Here is a 14,818-nt window from a genome sequence, read left to right as displayed (position 1 = left end):
CAGATAAATTCTTTTACCAAGGGGAAAACAGAAACACAATATTAAAAATTCACAGTTATTCTTTTTATAAGAAAATAAAAATTAAACAAGGGAAATCATCTTCCATAAGCCAGATTTTGTTTCAAACCAAGCTCGTCTTTACCAGAACACAAATTTCACTGCTCAACCAATATCTAACTGAGGTCTAGAGTGACTTTTGTACATAGTGAATCTCCACACATCTCTTCATCAATTAGTCAGAATATTTACCTCTAACCTCATTTTGAACTGAAAAGTGTGAACAAATTCCAATACACCATTTTGGATAAATGATTTGGAAACAAAATTAATCAGAGATGTTTTCTGATACCTAGAAACTTCATCACTTTCTTCTAGTAGCTGGAGGAACTACAGGCAAATATACAACCACAGCCTTTAAGGTAGGCCTCTAAACATAGGTCAGGGCCCTGATGGTACTAATAGGCCTTAACTAATAGGCCTCACCTGGGCCCTCTACTAATAGCCCCTGCTCAACAATCCTATTTAAACTCAAGCTGGGGTCTTCAGGCCTGTTTTGAGCCCTGTTCTGTAACTTGATACACCTTTATTTTTGGCAATGAACACTACTGAGCAAGGCCCCAGTACCCAGGCTGATTTTCTGGCCCAATCCTGGATGTGCCTTGCCAGTGTGGGCCTGACAGGCCATTTTTGGATCTGACCCATGGATTGTCTTCATGGTTGTCTTTGAACCTGCCTCATCACCCTGAATGTCTCTAGATGTCTCTAGTTATCTAGGGTCTTGGCTGAGCTTGGTTGCTTTCCAGGCTGGCTTGGCTTGGATGTGTGCGATGGGCTTCTGGCTGGTAAGGCCCTTATGCTGCGAGTCCTTGCTGCTCCTTGACAATGTGCTTGGTGCCTTGAATGTAGATCTCTTTGAAATTCCTACATTTGCTGTTTTAACTGTGGAACTGTCCCCTCTTCAAAGCAGGTAAGTGTATTTAATTACAAGGTTTCTTTTCTATTGTGACAAAAGACAGAAGGATTAGGCATGTACTGTTGCACCCTATACGGGCCTTGCTTTGAGGGAGGATAGCTGCAGCACCCTGTTCTCAGCTACTCTTCTTCACATGCTCATCAGCTGGACATAGCACTGGAGATCTGGCCCTTGACAGGACTCTGCATTCACTGAAGCCAGTCTTGGCAGAGGGAGGATCAGGTCTCTGACCCCTGGAGATGTCAGCAGTATGCTAATAGGCTTAACCAAGACTCTACTGTATGCCAAGCTTGTAAGCTTGTTTTGGCAAGAACTATCTTTTTATTGCACATGGAGCACTTACTGTTGTGTGGTCTTGGTCACACTTCATGGTGCTGCTGTAATGTAAATAATTATTAAAGTAATATCCGAGTTCCAGAAGCCTTTGTTATGCTTTTCATCAGCTTACATACCAGAGGGCTGGAATTCAGGAGTACCGGGAACAGACCGTAATCTAAAGGTGACGTTGTCTCTGGCAGGGAGAGTGATAGTATATAAAGGTGGATGAGGTATGTTAACAGGTAGCAGATGTGGTGGCTCTTGAGGGGGAAAAAAGCTACAATTGCTTGTGAATGCGTTGAGAATTATTTAACGCACAGAGCATGTCCTGCTTGTTTAAAATGTTAGAATTATTCATTAGTTCAGATAGAACTTGCTCTCTTTACCACTATGAATACTTTCAAGTGTACCTCTTATCTGTCTAGGTTAAGCTAACTAATGTTGGTGACAGGTTTTGGAAATCTGTTCTTGGTGACTAGTACTGGGAAGATGAAGGGAGTTGGTGAATCTGAAACAAATCACAGCCCCAAAATCACATTAGAATAACAAAAGGAAGAAAAGTAATATTGGATGAGGCTGTCTGTAGGGACTTTATGCACATAAAATGTTGAAGAACAGTGTAATGGACTCAATAATATCCTTTGTGTAGGGATGCTTATAGTGCTGTGGTGGTACCTGTAGACCAGCATCGTATGGACGCTGTCAAGGCTCCAGTCACCCTGTGCTTTGTGTGGTGGATATAGGGAATTTGAGTCACTGGCTGTGTCTGGGTGTCGTGAGTACTAATCCCAGTGAGCTGCCATTCTTGATGAAAGGTTTGTAGATCACTTGGGTCTGTGGGGCCATGATCTCACCTGACACCCCTTGGGCCTCATCACAGATGATGATAACGCAGCCTTTCAAGACCTGCCTGTAGTCTGCACTTGTGTTGCAAGCTGACACTTCTCTGACAGCAAGTTCTCTGAGATAAGAAATTAAGTCCCAAGATGACCGTTTTTCTTTGCAATTTGCATTTTTTTTTTACCTTAGACCTAGAAACTTAACTGGTTTTAGAGAAAGTGTCTTTTGCTTCACACATCTTTCTAGTACAATTTCTCTCTAATTCTTCACCATGGCAGAGAGTCTTGTAGCTGTTTAGCATTAGTGTAGTGTATTGCTGGTGCAGCTGGAAATGGACAGCTCTGGCATTTGGGTTTTGAAATGGAAATCTCTTCTTTGACTATTTTTCTCCTGCTGAGGAAAAGCCTCAGATCTGTTTGATTTGGAAACAGATAAAATATTTTTTGTAGCAGCACAAGTACTTGCACTCTTTGTAGTGTTAGGTGTTATGATGCAGAAGTGACATCAGCTCAGTTTACACAAATGCTGTCAAATACCTTTTAGACTTTCTAATAAAATAAATCATCTATAAAGCAATAATTTATACACAGTTCTGTCACTGCAAATGTGTATGCCCTTGGTTACAGATGTTTTCCTATTGATGTAAATGGCAATGTTCAAATGAGTAAGTATTTAGTTTCAAATACCATTTGTGTATATATAGGATGCAAAAGTACATGTATATATAAACTTTGCTATTATCCTCCATCAAAATATAGGAAAGAACCTTCTCTGATAAGAGTCTGATAAGAGTAATTCACATGGTATGGGGAAGAGAAATGCAACTGTCTTGGTCTTAATTGCAGCCTCCCAGAATTAGGAACTGTGCTTGAGCAATGCATGCCAGAAGGATTTCTGACTCAGAAAGTTACTTCTGACACTTCCAAGCCAGCCCAAGCAAGCATTCCTCCAGGAAACCCACCACAAGTGGACTTCATGTCTCATTTGAGGAAGTTATTAGTGCTTGCATTAGTTATACTGGGAAAATGTGCGTGTGTGTAAGAACAGAACCCAGTGATTGCACGACATGCTGGCCAAATGTCTAGATCATCTTGGAAGACTGTGGTGTTTGAGAAGCTAGTTTTTGTTTCAAAATTTATTGTCATGTGATTTAACTGAATTATTTCAAGGAAAAACTCCTTTGGATCAACCTACTCTCTTTTCAGACAAAACCAGAGCCTTTGCTGAGCAAACAATAGAGGCTGCAGTGCCAGCATCTCCCTTGCTCTGCTGCAATTGTCCATGTACTTCTTACGCAGCTGGACTGGAATCTCAACCCTCATGTCTGATCTGTATAGAATGAGCTGGTTAAAAGGGCCTGGGATCAGAGTAAAGCTGAGGATTGCAGTCCTCAAGGGAGAAGGATGAATCCTGGGTTCTGCTGTGGCCAGTTGGTTTTGGTAACAGTTCACTTGCGGATCATGGCACTGTTCAGTGCAGTCCTTCAGGCAGTACTTGTGCAGACATCACAGGGGATTCCAGTCTTTGATTTGGAATCAAACAACTCAAGAGAATATTCTGTACTGTCTGATCAAGCTGCTTTGGAAGCTGCTTCTGTTTTCCTTCTTCTCCCTTCTTCCCCACCCTACACCTAATCCTCTTTCCTGAACCTTTTTTAGTACATGAAAGCTGAAATTATATAGAATATGCATACTTAATGCAGGCCACCTGCACACATTCAGTGTCTTCTGTACAGTCCATGAATTGCATGCCTGACAACCTCAGTGTAAAATGCACTGTAACAACAAACTGCAGATATGAGAGGGCTATGGTGCTGCTAAGACACAGTGAAAAGCCTAAATTGTTCATATGTGGCTCCATTCCTATAAGTTTTATTTGCATAAGTTCAGAAGAGCCTCCTGGACTTCCTTAAAGCTGCAGCTGTTTCACTGGATTAACCTCAGCCACCTCAATTTGCTCTGCTGTGTGCTACAATTCTGCCAGCACCCAGGGCTGTCTGTAGGGCACAGCTCTTTGGGTGTGTATGCTGCTCCTGACCTAGCACATCCAGTAGCTGCCAATGGTGTAAAACGTTATTAATGGGACAGATCCAGAAGTTTAGACACATTCATACCTGCTAGGAATATGGTTTTACAGAAGTTTTGTACAGAACTCATGCAGTGAAGCTTAAATCTGTAAATACAACAACAGAAGTAGCAGATAATCATAATCAAAGTGCCAATGAATGTTTCATAAGCACTCTCCTGGCATGATGTTCTCATGGGTATGCTGTTATGCAAGCCATTTCCCCTTATTAATTGTTAATTGCTTTCAATGTGAATGATCCCTTTACTAGCTTAACATGGCAGATTTAAGCAAGAAAATATTTCACTTGCTCAAAGAATAAGTAGAACAAAGCCAGAATAGCTCCTGGGCTTGTCTCTCTCTGCTACTTGGTCTCCTTGGGAATGTTTCATATCACTGCTTTCAGACTCAGTGGGCTGTGCATCTTGTAAAAGGAGAATACAGGTGGTATCTGTTGCTTCTCCCTAGTGCAAGTGATTCAAGGACCATTTTTTTATTTCAGAACACCAGCTTCTACTAGATGTAAAAGCATATTACAGTGATGCCAAAGATGTGCCTTGAATGCTTAACCAGTAACACCAGCTCTGAGGCTTTTAAACAATGGCATCAGTCAAAACAAATCTGATCACTTGGAAGGTGGTGGTGCTTCCAATCAAATCTGGACAGAGCCTTTTCTTGAGATGCTCACACAACACTGCACATTTTCATCCTCAGAATAAATAGCTTTAACGGCTTGGATCTCTTCAGAAGTGTTTGATTTATGGGACTTGGACACCAATGCTTACCCAGAAAAGCAGGGCCACTGCTGGGTGAGAGAGTATAGTTGAAGGCTGATCTCTGTATAAACATATACAGAGAGAGACTTAATCTGATTGTGAATGCAACCAGGCTTTAGCACCCTAATGGTATTTGCTTAAAACACTTGAGTGAAATAAATGGAATCTATAAACAAATAAATATATATTTGGATAATCCACCTCCTCATTTGTCTACTAAACTGCTTAAATGATTGAGGAAACCCAAAGTGTGTAGGGTCTTACTGAGCTGCTTGCTTGTAGCTTGTAAAGCAGGAATATACGATTGGTTATCACTCAACCCCAGGGCTCAGAAAAGAAATGAGTCTTTGAAAACGTGTCCTGGTAAAAGACCTTGTAATCCTAGTTTTAACCAAGTCACATGCTGGAACTGTCACAAACCAGAGGTGAAGAGAAATCTGTGTTTCAGACTACCAGAACTGGGAAAAGAGCAGCCAGTCTGAGGCTATCGACTGCCAGCACTGTCACAGTAACACATGATGGATAATCCAGGTGCTGGAGAAGACCTGGGCTCCGACTTGTTTCAGCAGCAGATGGGCTTTGATAGGTAGAACAAAAGTGGGCTGTGGGGGAGGAAAGAGGTGGTCTGGTCTGAGAGCAGCCCCCCCCAGCTGCCAGTATGTGGTGATGCTTTAGGTGAAGGACTCTTCTGAGCTGTCTCCAATAGAGCAGAGGGAAAATGGGGTAGCATGAAGAGTGTCCAGGGAACCATGAGCAAAATGCCCACATTGTGCTGCTCTAGGAAGAATGTAGAGGCACCAGGAGCAGCTCTCAGGAACTGCCCCGCTCCTTGACTCAGTCAGGTGTATTTCTGCAAGAGGAGCAAGGAACTTGGCTATTGCTAATACCTCTGTTTGTTTTCCCTACAATACCCTCCTCTGATTCCCTCTTTGGTTAAACTTATTTACGTTCATTGTTCCTTTCTTGTTCTGCTTTAAATTCACAAAACAGTTAAAATTTCCCTCTTGTTTAACTAAAGGCTAAAGGGAGCAGAGCTTGGAGATCGGCCAAAAGTTTTCCAAATGATACAGTCGAGAGGTATGACATGAGTAAATATTCAACTGTTTCCCTGTTGTGTGTGACTCATGGCCACAGGGCACATCTCAGCAAAGTGTAGGCAGGTATAGGGCATCCAGTCCTCTGTCCTCCAGTCTGCAGGGAGAGCTGTGCAAAAGCCCTTGACTGACTTGTTTTCTGGAAATCAGGAGGAAGCTTTGTGTTTAAATGAGCTGCAGGTGAAGCTGCTTGGGATGCTGCATTTAAGGAGAGTGACTGGGAAAACTGATTTTGAGCAATGCTTTTCTGTAATGGTGTGAGGAAACCAGTGTCTTCAGCTTAGATGAAGGAGCCTTACTTCATGTAGATGATGTTAAAAGTAGCAAGGACCAAGGAGACAGTGTTATTTTTGCATGCAGATGCCAAAGTCAGCATGGCAGTAAACAGAAGCTGTCCTGTCTGTGCCTTTTTGGTGCATAAGCCAATTCCCAGGCAGGCCTGTGGTGCAGCTCTGCACACTGGGGCCATCGGTACAGAACCAGATCCCTGTGATCTGTGATGTGTGTACCTGCAAAGCTACTTTGCACCCAGATCAGAAGTACTGGTGTGTTAACACAAGGAATGTTCACTGAACATCATTTAAGCGTGCTTTAGCCTGGTCCTAAGAATTCAAGCTCTGAGGGTGCTGATCTAGAAAACATCAGACTAACTACAGAGTGATTTTTTTTAAAAACTGTTTTTCATTAACTAAGCATAATTAAGACTGCAATAATTTACTAATAACCATTTTAATATCACTAAAGTATGGGAAGGAACTTAAATGTCATTTAAGAGGTTTCAGTGAGCTTTGGTTTTGAATAACTTCAAATTATAAGCATATTTTTTCACAGAATCGCTCTTCTAACTAACTGTTACAGAAGGGCTGTGAAGGCAGGAAAGAGCTGCTTTCTTACCTGTCCTGCACACCAACACATCACTACAGCCTAATCAGAGCTGTACTTGTGACCCATCTGTGCCCTATATTGCTATTTGTTTTAGCAAGAAAAGACACTACACCACTCTGACCAGAAGATGGCAATGAGAAATGAGGTTTTAAACTTTACGCCTAAATGTTTCTTTATCAAGTGTTATATAGTGATTCTTCAAGCTTATCACAGTTTGTGCCAAAGAACTCCAAACAGATTATTTTGAATAATTACAAATGAGCAGCTTTACCTCTGTACAGATGAGCTACCAAGGCAGCATCTGAGGGATAAGAGGTGATTTAAGATCACTTTTCCTATAACTGCTTTTTCACAGCTGGTTTCCATGGACTGCATGGTGATTGAAACCCCCCAGAAATGCTCACAGTGGATGGGCTTGAATGAGTTCAGCAAGACCTGGCAGCTTCACCCTAGTACTGTAGACCTTCAAGCTTCACCCCAGTACTGAGCTACCCCCTTAGGGTCTCAGCTGACTGGTTTCCCAGGTGTCTGCTATGAGTTTAGTTGTGCAGAGGGGAGTTGTTAGAAATACTTGATTTCCCAAGAGTTTCTCACGCTCGGTGGGAACATAGCAGTTTTAATACAACATTCTTTGTATGAGTTTCCTCAACACAACTGAGGACAAAGCTGTGTGGTCGCCCTTCAGGAGCTGGATGCATGGGAGACCTGTTGCTCACCTGCCACGGGGACATGAGGGTGGTGCTCCTCCAAGCCTGGAGTGGCAACTCGGTGTTGTTAGATGTGACCCCCAGATCACTTGGAGCTGCACTGCTTTGGCTTTCATTCTCACTTCTGGAAAGCTCTTGATTCTTGGCACAGGATGGGAGATTTCTGGAAGTCTTCAAAAACCATTTCCCACTAAACTCTTGCTATTGTTATCACGCTGGCTCCTAATATATGTCAGGAGTAGCATGGTAGAGTTGCAGGGGCATACTCGCATGGTGGTAGAAGAAAACTCTCCTTTAGTAATTCTATGCTTGATTGTAAATGCAGTGTGCATCCCAGACAGATAAACTGTGTCAGTGTTACTGACTGGAGGGTGGCTTAAAATGGAATTGTTCCTCTGGCCTGAGTGAATGACCAGTTCTTTCAAAAATGTCTCTGTCAAACAGGAAACGAATTGCTCATAATCTTCACAAGGTCACCTTTGCCAGTCCCTAGGAAATGAGATCTGTTTCCAGCAGGAAAGCAGATAGCAGACCACCTGAACAGGCAGTGGAGGAGAAGCAATGCCACCCAGGGGAGAGGCTCAGGAGTTAGTGTCAGACCCAGGCTGAGAGCTCGCCGTTTCCACAAGGTGTCTCTTGAGATCAGGAGCTCATACCTCACTGTTTCACAGTCCTGCTGGGGCTAACTAGCTTCTGGACCTGCTTGGGAGAGGACGTTGTTTGAGGCTCTCACTGTAGAGTTCAGTGGATGAGTCTGTGGTGGATATTGAGCATAGTGATGGTAATTTGTGTGTCAGTGACTTACTCTAGCTTCCTTGTTTGTATTCATTTCAGCTGTTATAGCAAAGAAACTCCAGTGTCCTCTGCTGTTCAATTCAACCAGACCAAGTGTCAACAAGGAAGCAGCTAATCAAAGGCTGTTAGCGTAAGTGATCAGGTCCAAGATAACACAACTAATGCCCATGTGTCCACAAGTGCCCCTTGCCCCCTCTGTTCGTCATTCCTTGGTTTTGCACTAACCTGGCACTGTTGTTCACCTTCTCTGCGGGTGACAGTCACAACTCTGATTTCATGGGACTGTAAGTGGAAATATCTGGGCACGTGGCTTTCTCTGTCTGCTCTTGTCATTTGCCAGAGCTATGTGTTTTTAGCAAGAAGTGTAGGGCCTCCAGTTTGACATTAGCATGTGCCCTCATAGATTGAGACTAGGTTTCTAAAAAGTTGCATCTCCAGATGCGAGTGCCTGGGGATTCTGCTGTGTGAGATGTGCAGAAGCATCACAGGTGGATGCTATCCAATTTTCTAGCAGAAGGGAGGTGCCAAGCAATCAAAACCTTTTTACGCTGTGGCATGTAGTAAATCAAGGCTCTGATATTTTAAGCAGTGAGTTGTGCAAAACCCGAAGGAAGAATAGGCCAGCCATGCTGGTTATTCATCATTTCCATCAGTTTAGGCAGTCTCAGGTATTCAAGTTGTTCTTTCCCTCTTATTTCTCAGTAAGCATTACTTTATTTTGTAGAGAGCACAGAAATAAGAATAGGGAATGAACATAATGATGACAAATGGCTGCTTTGGCCTTCTCTGGGAGGACTGTGATAACCTAGGTCTGGTCTTTGTGTGTTCCCTCTGCCTCGCAGTATGGGTTCACCGAGGTGGCTCTGGACTGGCAGACCTCCAAATTGGCGTGTGTCTGACATTGTTCAGCGGGAACACTCTGTGCAGACCCAGGCACGCTCCTCTCTTTAGCATCAGAGGAAAGAAAACAAAAGACCTTGGTCCCAAGTTTGCTGGCTTTATCAGCACGTATTCTGGTTGCCTCCTCTATCTTCAAAAAGCTGTTGCAACCCCAAGATCAGATCATCAGTAGTGTCTGGTAAATCCCTCTTCATTTACTGGTGAGAGATAGCTGGCTGGCTTGGAGCTGATGAGAAATGCTTCTCTGCACACTGGTTATAAGCAGGGAGGAATAGCTGAACATCAATACATCATAGTCATTGTCACCCCGACTACCTGGTAGTGCAGCTTAAGTGTGGCTCTGGCGCAAAACTGATTCAGCCAAGGCTGCTGTATGCAGCTGGATCTCCGATGTGAGAGCATTTGCAATTGATGGCTCTGTTTTCCATCCCCCATATTTTCCTTCAAAGCTGAGAAAAGCTTTCTGTAAAAAATTCAGCAAAACTGTTTTCCATCAGAAAATGCATTTCCATAAGAATCAAAATACTTCAAGAAATACTATTGATTTTTTAAGATTTCCTCTCCAGGTAGAAAATGCATCCCAAACATGTTTCACTTCAAAGTCTGTCTTTTTAATTTTCCTTGTACAGCGTTTTTTTCAAAGTGAAAGTAAAAAGCTGTGTCAAACAGTATAAAAAGGGAATCAACAGTTTTCAGCTTAGCTTTAGGGGCCATCAGTCAAACCCCAGGTGTAAAGATTGCTATCAAACTTCTCTGGTTGAGATAAGGGATGGATTACGGTGGAATTGCACAGCAATCTCAAAGTTGATTTTTAATCAGCCTTCAAGTTAGGATGTAAAACTGCTTTTGGTCAGCCTGAACCCAACTCTCCACTTCTGAGTCAAGAGATGGATTTGGTCTCCCAGCTCTTGCTCTAGCTATAGCGTGAGGATGGAAGTGAATAAAGGGAGCACTGTTTAATAGTTATCTGCTAATACTAACACCAGCTTGATTCTATTAGTAAGTGCAATGAATGAAAGGTGGTGTGAGAAATTCAGGTTGCGATCTGCATCTCTTACTTCATCCCCTGGTTAGGAAAACTTACCACTGCTGCAGCAGCGATCTGAGCACCTTCTCCTTGAGTCTGCAGCTCTGGGAAGGATGGGTGCTTGTGCCCAAAGTGGTGCTTGAGGCTGCACAGTCGAGCCCCAGCACTGAGCTCTTTCTCTCTGCAGGCTTTCACTTGAAATTTCTCCTCTGAAATGCAAAAGCATAAGTTCATGTCAGACTTTGCCCACTTCACAGAAGAAAAACAAGGGCATAGCATCCTCAGGGGACTTCTGCTTCAGGGTAAAGCCCCAGTACTTTGGTCTGGCCCAAACAGCATCCTGCACTGCTGTAAAAGTGAAGGCTTTATACAGATTTTACACAGGGATGACAACTGCCCAGCAGAGTGAGCTCCTGGGACTCTGGTGAACCTGGGAGTGTGTGTGTGGGGGGTCCCTGCTTACCTCCTGACATGTTAGAAACAGTGCCAGAGGAAAGGCTTCCAATTGCACAGGCTTTTTCCAGTGTTGCTGCCATCGGTTGGGTGACCAACTGGGGGAGCATTAAGTGCAGTCTCAGCAGTTGGTGTCTCTGATCTGTGTTAATGTGGAATAACAAGAGACAAAAAAATTATTCTACTCATATTAAACATTAAACATGAAAGAATCACATTAAAATGCCATAGGAGAAGGGAATTAATTGAGTCTTTTTGATCTGTGGGTACTTCTTTTAGAAGACTTGACCCTGGCATGTGTCTGACTTGGTGCACCCAGTTATATTTTAAACATCAGGAGTTGAATTGTCCTTTTTAAATTGAGTGACTATGTAGCCAGGGTTAATACAGAAACCACCAGAAATGGTTGTCCTTTGAAATGCCTAGAGGAAGAGTTAGAGTGGATAAGTGGGATTTCTGATGCATTTGAACAGAAGGAAGGGAAAGGGGTTACAATGGAGATCTGTAACCCTATATTACAGGGAAAAGGGAAGTGATGGATCATGCTCCAGGTAGCGATGGTTAGTCTAAGGTGGATGAACTCTGAATGACTCTACATGCAGGTAAATGGTACGTAAACAGATTGCTGATTGAGCAAGTGTGGTCTTAGAATCACTGAAATGTTAACAACTTGAGGTAGAAAGGGATGTATAGAGGCTTTCTTACTCAAACAGGCGTAACTTCAAAGTTGAATCAGGTTGTTCAGAGCCTTGTCCAGCCAACTTTCCACCTGCAGGGAGTAGGTGGTACACCACCTCCTGGGGTCTTGTGTTTCCTGGGAAAAAGTGTTCTTCTGCTAGTATCATGAGGAATTTTAGCTGGAAGTACATGTGTCCTTGTTTGTCTGTGCTTAACACAGATGATGAAGAGATGAAGGCCAACATAATACTACTGAAGGTTGCCTAAAAGGGACTGGAAACCACCAGGGGGAGAGGAAAGAAGACAGAGTGAATGCTGTTACTTAGGTAATAAGCTTTAGCTTCACGGCAAACAAAAACCGAAGAGGAGAGGATGTTGCTCACCTGTATCTGGATCTGAAAGAGCCCAAGAACATGAAAGTCAAAATAATCAGCAAGTGTTCACCATTTATTTTCCTTTCCTCCATGCCACTGAGCATTACTTGGCTTTCCTGTCTCTTGATGTCCTGTTGCCTTAGTGTCAGAGAGCAGAGATCTTGAGCAAGCCATGCAATTTCCTGCTCCACTTCAGGGCCTGCTAGGGAAGGCAAGGGGTTTCCAGCTGCCTTGGACAAGCAGGGGTTGCCGATCCTACGGGCTAGTGGCCAGTACATTTGCTTTGTTCATTGTAGCCTTCGTTGGGATGTGAAGAGTGCCAGCCACGGATTTCATTAATTCCACCATCAGTAGGTCTGAATTCATTGCCACTAATACAATGCCTTTTTCTATATACTGTGCCAGGGGTATTTTTTTGACACCATGTGTGACCTCCTGTTATTTCTCAACAAATGTTGGCAGGCGCAACACAGCCGGCAGAGCAAAACAGCACAGTGTGTCACAAACTGCTGAGTGCATCCATGCTGAAATGAACAGCCAATTCCAAAGTGGGCTGAAAATGAAATCAGGGAGAAAAGAATACATACTAATATTGCTCCCTTCTCCTCCAGCTTTGCTTCCTTTTGCACATTACCTCCGTTGAACTGGACTCAGGCAACAACTAGAACAAGACAGTATTTTTTTTTTTATTTTCTAGCCTTCTAAAAATTGCCCATACTACTGTAGCTGCAGTTTCAAAGCTAATCCAAAGCAATTTACCAATCAGTTCCTTCCTCTGAGCTGATGTTCATCCTGCTTTTTACCTTTCTACAGGAAGTTTTGACCTGGTCAAATCACTTACTACAAATAACTCCTGTGGTTAATGGTGGTCTTAATCACTGTAAACGCACTTTTCCCTCTCTCCTTTTTTTTTCTGGGGTGTAGTTTCTCCTCTCCACATTGCTGTGTACTTGCTGCTGTGGAAGAGGAGAGCAGGGAGAAGTGTTGCAGACAGCCTGAACTTGTCCAGTGACAGAAATAGTTGTGAAAGCTTTAACAGTGCCGATGCAGGACAGGGCTGTGTAATGTTGCAGAGCATGTATGTAGGGGATGCTGGGTTTGCTTCTTTATTAATAATCACCTGCATTGTGTGCTAGGGAGCAGCCATGCCTGAAACTCCCCACCACACCAACTTGGTCTCACTGCATGCCTCTCCCCTCTGCTCAAGCCACCGAGGGGCTCAGTCACTGCTGCCAGCCCAGGGCTCTGCCTGCTCTGCCTCACACATTCAGCCCTCGGGGAATTCAGCTCAGGTTGGTTAACGGCGTTCAGCTCTGTCCCTCAGGGTGACTAATACACACTGCGTTTGGGCTCATATCTCCTCACGGGGTTTTATTTAGCAGCTGTCAGCTATGGTGCAATTAATTCGACCTGTCTTAGGATGACCATGGTAGGAGGCAAATGCTCGCAGAGCAGATTCATGCTGGGGCACCCTCTGCACTCTGTCAGCCCTGCACATTCTGTGGGCTCAGTATGGGGTGCTGGACTTGAGTCTGGAGACATGTTCCCCTGCCAACATGCCTTTCAAGAAAGCAAGGCAAAAAGAAATAGCTTCAATACAACCATCCTGCAAGCCTGGTTCTGCAGAGAATTGTCATTTTTTTGGCATCAAGGAAAGCATTTTAAAGTTGATGAGAAAAGGCAATAGGCTGATTTACTTGGATGCTTCAGTGTTTCTTTGACTTTAGCCAGGGGAGGCCACAAGGGGGGTAGAGAAAACCAAAATAGAATGCTGCACAAGGCTTGTTTGTATGCACTGGGGCTTGCAGACACTTGCTAAACTTGTACCTGCACATGGGCCAAGTGGAAAAGGAGGGCAGGCAAGAGTAAAAAGCAATCAGCCCTTGCAGAGGCAGATTAACTTTCACTGTCAGCAGCCACAAGTGATGCCATGTGGCCTGGAGAAGTTCTTGAACAAAGCGTGTATGTGTGTGGGGGTGTCTTATACCTGCATGTTCATGTCCTCTCTGCAGTCAGGCTCTGTTGCAGAGGAATTGGGCTGTTGCATCTCCTCTGACTGCACTCTCCCCTTCCTTCCCATGGGAATGGGCCTGTAGGGCTGGGGCCCACCACGTGGCACTGGCAAGACAAAATGCCCTGCAAAAAGGACTCCTAGAAAAAGCCATGTCCTTGGAGACTTTGACTTCAAAATTCCAGTGCATTTAGGGATGGAGATGCAAGAAAACTCATGCTCCCGTTGCAATAGGGAGCACGGTGTTGCATCTCTGGAGCAGCAGTACATGATGGCTCTTTCTGCAACAGCTGCTGGACATGTTACAGTACAGAAACCTGGGTGGAGAGGGTGACTGGTCTCGTGCCATCATCCTGCTGTCTCTGGTGATACTTCTTTGATCCTTTTTCTGCTACTGTAGAAAACAAATGAGACCAGAACTCACTGGCTGCTCTTTCCCTTTGCTGTCTTTTTTGGTTAGTTTCCAGGGGCTCAAACTCAATTGCACCTGCTCTCACAGGCCTTCTGTAGGTTTTGGTCATATCCTTTGGAAACCTAGTCCAAAAGTTGGATGCTGGCAGTTTTTCCTTTTCTGGTTGACCTAGCAAAAATTTCTGGAAGTGGTCTTGGCTTCTGGAGTTGTGGTGTATACTGCTTGTCTTCCCCCATGAAGTCTGAATTAGATTAGGACTTGCTTTACAGGAAATCTTAGATAACGCCTGCCTGTGTTCACAGCTCAGCTCCTTGGGTGTAGCCCAGTAGTCTGAATAGACTGTGATTTACTGCCACCAGTGGAATGAAACAAAATCACTTTCTCTGATTTATATCCCCTATTGTAGTTAAATATTTACATGGTATCAAGATCTTAGTAATTGAATGGCTAACAGATAGGCAACAAGTGTTTATACACCTCTGAAATGGCCACAGGGCCATTGAGGTAATGA

General features: G+C 43.8%; 1 long non-coding RNA gene across 1 annotated transcript; it reads left to right on the top strand.

Annotated features, from left to right (window-relative positions):
* The first annotated feature begins 378 nt into the window (after positions 1 to 378).
* LOC121074706 lies at positions 379 to 13,211 on the top strand. The gene is made up of 3 exons (XR_005822499.1): positions 379 to 967; positions 8,492 to 8,582; positions 11,731 to 13,211. It is a non-coding gene; the product is annotated as an uncharacterized LOC121074706 (long non-coding RNA).
* Positions 13,212 to 14,818: the final 1,607 nt, after the last annotated feature.

This window comes from Cygnus olor, chromosome 9 (genome assembly GCF_009769625.2).
Source record: "Cygnus olor isolate bCygOlo1 chromosome 9, bCygOlo1.pri.v2, whole genome shotgun sequence".
NCBI classification, from domain to species: domain Eukaryota; kingdom Metazoa; phylum Chordata; class Aves; order Anseriformes; family Anatidae; genus Cygnus; species Cygnus olor.
This window is presented reverse-complemented; position numbering and strand designations above follow the sequence as displayed.